Raw genomic sequence first — 6000 nt, 5'->3', positions numbered from 1 at the left:
TTTCTATTGGGTCTGTAGTGATTTCTCCCTTTTCATTTCTTATTGCATGAATTTGAGCTTTTTCTTCCCTTTTTTAATAAGGTTGGCTAGGGGCTTATCAATTTTATTTATTCTTTCAAAGAACCAACTCTTTGATTCATTGATTCTTTGGATTGTTTTTTAGTCTCTATTGCATTGATTTCTGCTCTGATTTTTATAATTTCCTCTCTTCTTTTGGCTTTGGGCTTGACTTGCTCTTCTTTTTCTAGCTGTTTGAGGTGTAGCATCAAGTTATTTATTTGTATTCATTCTGTTTTCCTGATGTGGGAACTCAGTGCAATAAATTTTCCTCTCAGAACGGCTTTCATTGCATCCCACAGATTCCGGTAAGTTGTATCTGCATTTTCATTTTCTTTTAGGTATTGTTTAATTTCTTCTTTAATTTCTTCTGTGACCCACTGATTACTCAAGAGTGTGTTATTCAGTTTCCATGTGTTTGCGGAATTTTTGCAGTATCTTTTGTCATTAATTTCTAATTTCAGAGTGCTATGATCCGATAATATGCAAGGGATGATTTCAACTTTTTTGCATTTGCTTAAATATGTTCTGTGAGCTAATATATATGGTCTATTTTAGAAAATGATCCATGTACTGCTGAGAAGAATGTGTATTCTGATGTTGTTGGGTGGAACATTCTGTATATGTCTATCAAACCCATTTGTTCACAGGTGTGATTCAGTTCTGTTATTTCTTTGCTCATTTTCTGTCTGGTTGATCTGTCCCTTGGTGTCAGTGGTGTATTAAGGTCTCCTGTTACAATTGTGTTACTGATAATTTGAGTTTTCATTTCTGTTAATAATTATTTTATGTAACTGGGTGCTCTGGATTTTGGTGCGTATATATTTAAGATAGTTATCTCTTCCTCTTGGAGTTTTCCCCTTACGAGTATGTAGTGACCTTCTTTGTCCTTTATGGTCATTGTTGGTTTAAAGTTCACATTGTCTGCAAACAGAATGGCTACTCCTGCCTTTTTTTGGATTCCTGCTGCATGAAGAATTGTTTTCCATCCTTTGACTTTCAGTCTGTGAGTATCCTTCTCGTTTAGATGGGTTTCCTGTAAACAGCATATGGTTGGATTTTGTTTCTTGATCCATTCTGCTAGTCTGTTTCTTTTGATTGGTGCATTGAGACCATTTACATTAATGGTTATTACTGTTAAATGCTGGTTAATTGTAGGAATGTTATCTCTCTGCTGTTGCATCTTTATCTTTCTGTTCTGTTTAATTATTTGCTTTGCTTAGTGGTTTTTTCCTTTGTGTATCTAAACTGTCTTTCAATATTTTTTGCAGGGTTGGTTTGGTGTTCATGAAGTTCTTCAGCTGTTCTTTGTCATGGAAGTATCATATTGCACCATCTATTTTGAATGATAGTTTTGCAGGATATATCAGTCTTGGTTGGAAATCATTTTGCTTTAGGATCTGGAATACTTCACTCCATGCTCTTCCTGACTTTATCGTTTGTGATGAGAAGTCTGCTGTGATTCTGATAGGTTTTCCTTTATAAGTGATCTGTCTTTTCTCTCTGACAGCTTTTAATAATCTATTCTTGTGTTGGATTTCAGGGATGGTGATTATTATATGTCTGGGTGTAGTTTTATTTTGGTTATGACTGTTTGGAGTTCTATATGCTTCACTGATCCTGATGTCAGTTTCTGATCTCATGCATGGGAATTTTTCAGCTATTACTTCTCTAAATATCCTCCTGACATCCTTCATGTTGTCTCCCTCTCTTTCATTAATCCCTATCATTCTTATGTTATTCTTCTTTGCATCGTCTTGCAGTTGTTGAATTGTTGTTTCCTGATTCCTTGTTATTTTCAAAAGATCTTTCCTTTCCTGTTCACTAACTGCAATCCTGTCTTCAAGGTCTGAAATTCTATCTTCACTTTCATTAAGGCGGTTTTTACAACTTTCAGTGGAGTTTTTTATTTCCTGTATATCTCTGTGCATCTGCATTATGTATTCTGTTTGTTTCTTATATTGCTCGTCTAGGGATTCTATCTTTTTGTTTAGTTCCTCCAATTATTTATCTGTGTTTTCTTTAGATATATTTAGAATCTCTTTCATTTCTTCTTTTATCTGGGAGATTATTTTGAGTTTGAATTTCTTTAAAGCTTCCTGGAGTTGCTTGTCAATTTCAGTGGCTATTGTGTCCGATATATGGGGTGGATGGGATATATTTCCTTCTATATACATCGCTCCTAGGGTTTCTTGAGGTGGGCTGGAGGTTTGAGGTTGTATTTGGTCTTTCGTTTTGTCATTTTCCTATATTTCTGTGTTTCAAGTGTTATTTGAAAGCTTCCTCAGGATCTTTTGAAAATCCCCTTCTATGTTTGGAGCTACTGAGACTCTGGCACCGCGCTACCCCAAGCCATTGGGCCTACAGAACCAGTGGCCCTCCTCAGCCTGCTCAGAACTTCACAGTTCCAGACAAGCTGGGCCTCAGGGACACTGTGCACCCACCTGCCCCTTGGAAGCTCCACAGTTCTTCAATCGCAGCCGGGTTAGGGTACTCACCACAGGCCGCAGTGCTTCAGGAACCTGTGGACCCTCCCTGGTTGCAGAGATATCCAGAGTCCTCCAGACACGCAGAGAGGCCGGTGAGGGCACCCCAGATCTGCCCAGCTCCTCCTCTGCAGACCTATGGCCAGGTGCGGCAGCTAAACAGGCTGGGCTAGGCTGATAGTGTGGGCCCGCCCATCCTTCGGCAGCTCAGCAGGTCTCCAAGTGAAGCCGGAATGGGGAGGCTGATATGGAAGCCTCAAACCCACCTCTCCCCTTCACTGCACCTGGAAGCCTGGGGGAACTCCAGCAGTCTGGGCGGAGATATCCAGAGTCCTCCAGACACTCAGAGAGGCCAGTGAGGGCACCCCAGATCTGCCCAGCTCCTCCTCTGGCTAAATCCACCTATGGCCAGGCGCGGCAGCTAAACAGCAATCCCTTGTTATTTTTAAAAGATCTTTCCTTTCCTGTTCACTAGCTGCAATCCTGTCTTCAAGGTCTGAAATTCTATCTTCACTTTCATTGAGGCGGTTTTTGCAACTTTCCGTGGAGTTTTTTATTTCCTATATATCTCTGTGCATCTGCATTATGTATTATGTTTGTGTCTTATATTGCTCGTCTAGGGATTCTATCTTTTTGTTTAGTTCCTTCAATTTTTTATCTGTGTTTTCTTTAGATATATTTAGAATCTCTTTCATTTCTTTTATCATTTCTTCTTTTACCTGGGAAATTATTTCGAGTTTGAATTCCTTTAAAGCTTCCTGGAATTGCTTGTTAATTTCAGTAGCTATTATGTCCAGTATTTGAGGTGAATGGCATATATTTTGTTCTATATACATGGCTCCTAGGGTTTCTTGAGATGGGCTGGAGGTTTGAGGTTGTAATTTGGTCTTTCATTTTGTCATTTTCCTATATTTCTGTATTTCAAGTGTTATTTGAAAGCTTCCTCAGGGTCTGTTAGAAATCCACTTCTATGTTTGCAGCTCCTGGGACTCTGGCACCCAAGCCACTGGGCCTGTAGAACCAATGGCCCTCTTCTGCCTGTTTAGAACTTAGTTCCAGATAAGCTGGGCTTCAGGGACACTGTGCGCCCACCTGCTTTTTGGAAGCTCCACAGTTCTCCAAGTTCAACCAGAATGAGGAGGCGGATGTAGATGCCTCAAACCCAATTATCCACTTCACTGCCCCCAGAAGCCTGGAGGGTTCCGAACAGTCTGGGCTTTGGGCAGAGTGCACTGAGCACTTACCACAGGCCGCAGGGCCTCTGGAATCTGGGATGCTCGCCTGCTTGCTGAGATATCCACAGTCCTCCAGACACAGGGGGAGGCAGATGCAGGTGCCCCAGATCCGCCCAGCCCTTCCTCTGCACCCAGATGGTGCGGTGCAGGAGTCCCAAATAGGCTGGGCTCCGGGGACAGTGTGTGCCCACCTGCTTGCTGGGAACACCACAGTTCTCCAAGCGCAGCTGGAATGGGGAGGGGGATGTAGATCCAAATATTCTTTACAATATTTATATCTCTTTCTGGCTCATTGCAGGATCATTTGTTGGTGGAAATACATGGAGCAATTCACCCAGTGCTTCAGTGTGTGTCCTCAAGTAAGCAGGACACTTCCTAGGAAGATCCATTTTGCTTGGAAAGTACTAATTGTGACATTTAGAAGGGCAAAATGGCAAGGATGAAAAAGTGTGTAAGTGCAGTGCTAGTGATATAAACTCCACAAGAGTATGAACACAAATTCCTGATGTGCATAAAATAGCCATATGATAATTATAGTGACATGAAGAAATAATTTGATATAATTATAATTAGTTATTCACAGAATCTAAAACATTAGATGAAATATTACCTGAAAGGTTGTCTAGCATAGAGGAAAAATTACCTTCATGCGGTGAGAAGTGTATATTTTGGCCCAACAATTAAATATCTCTTTCCTGTGACATAGCAGATCAACTCATAAATTTCTCAGCTTAGTCCAAACTCATTAGTGAACAAGTGGCTGAATTTCTTGGGAAATGGCAATTGATAATAATTTTACCTTCCACAGTATTTTGGTCCACACTTAGCAATTCAGTAAGAATGAGTCACCACCATCTCAATTTTATGAGAAACACCTCCTCCAACTTCTGCAATTTGAAGTTATCTGAGTCCATTTTCTGTGACTGCAACACAATGGATAGAACACAGTGAATAAGTCCTGAAGGATCAGAGTTCATTGTCATCATTTATACAATCACTTTAGAGCTTGGCACAAGCCTCTGCCGGTTTAAGGAGAGCACTTCACAGTGGGTTTACATTAAGTGGTAGCATCCTGTGTGAAACATTAAGTGCGCAGGAAAGTATCCCTTCTTAAAATGAAGCCCATCAACAAACAACTACTAATCCACTGTACCAAGAGAGGGTGAATCAAGCCACAATCAGGTTCTCAAGACCCCATCACCTGCCCATATTTACATTTCCATATACTAATACTGAGAACTAAATGTCCAGGAGAAGAACATTAGGGGAAAACTCAAACCATGTCCGTTGGTGAAAGAAGGTTTCTGATGGGCAGAAACTCACAATGTTTACTAAAACAATAAACTGATTGAAAGATGAGTATAGGATTGGAACAGACCCAGAGTGCAACCTCATCCCCTTGTGGGAGAGCAGAGGCGGGTCAGAAGAATGACATCTTTCCCTTGTGAAACAGGACCTGGAGTGGTGTGTCACCTAAAGATGGGAAAGCACACAGGTAGCAGTGGATGCCACACCTCTCTAGAAAGCATCCTGTGCGAGACCAGAGCCCATATACTGGGGAGAGGCTCATGCCAGAGAAGCTGCAGCCCACCCACAGGGAGGCACAGCTCAGGACAGCAGAGTCATATTGGAGCCTGCTGGACTGAACCTGGATGAGGACAACATGCAGGGAGAGAAGAGTGGGAGCAGGCCCGTCACTGTGGAGTTGAAATCCACTGGAACCCCTACCTCATGGTTCGGGACCTGCAGAGCACAGAGGCTGCTTCTGATTTTCTTCTTCCAGTGAGAAAAAGAGCACACCTTGGACTGAATACTACCCCGGTGTGAGAGGAAATAATGAGGGGACTGTAGTGCAAGGAGGGTGGCACAGAGATGCACTGACTCTGAAAGCGGTCATAGGAAAGGAGGACTGGCTGGAATCAAAGACAGCAGATCATGAAAAAACACCACTCGTTCAGTAACACATGATTATTTCTTCAGATTCTGAGAGCTTCTGGAGGTTACCTGTGGGCTGTGGTGCCAAGGAGCATGATGTGACCTCCTTGTGGTCTTCCCCTCTCTCCAGTCATCCAGCATCTCCCCATCAGTGTGCTCTCCACTGTGGGCGTGAGGCATTTGCTGTACCAGGAGGCAGGAACCTGTAAGCCTTGCATCCTGGATCAAAGATGAAGGTCCAGAGAAAATAGACACAGTGAGAATGTCAGCAAAGCCAGGCCTAAACT

Source organism: Cavia porcellus, unplaced genomic scaffold (assembly GCF_034190915.1).
Source record: "Cavia porcellus strain 051 isolate PalLab524CR breed Dunkin Hartley unplaced genomic scaffold, mCavPor4.1 scaffold_7, whole genome shotgun sequence".
In the NCBI taxonomy this organism is placed as follows: domain Eukaryota; kingdom Metazoa; phylum Chordata; class Mammalia; order Rodentia; family Caviidae; genus Cavia; species Cavia porcellus.
Note: the sequence above shows the minus strand (reverse complement) of the source record.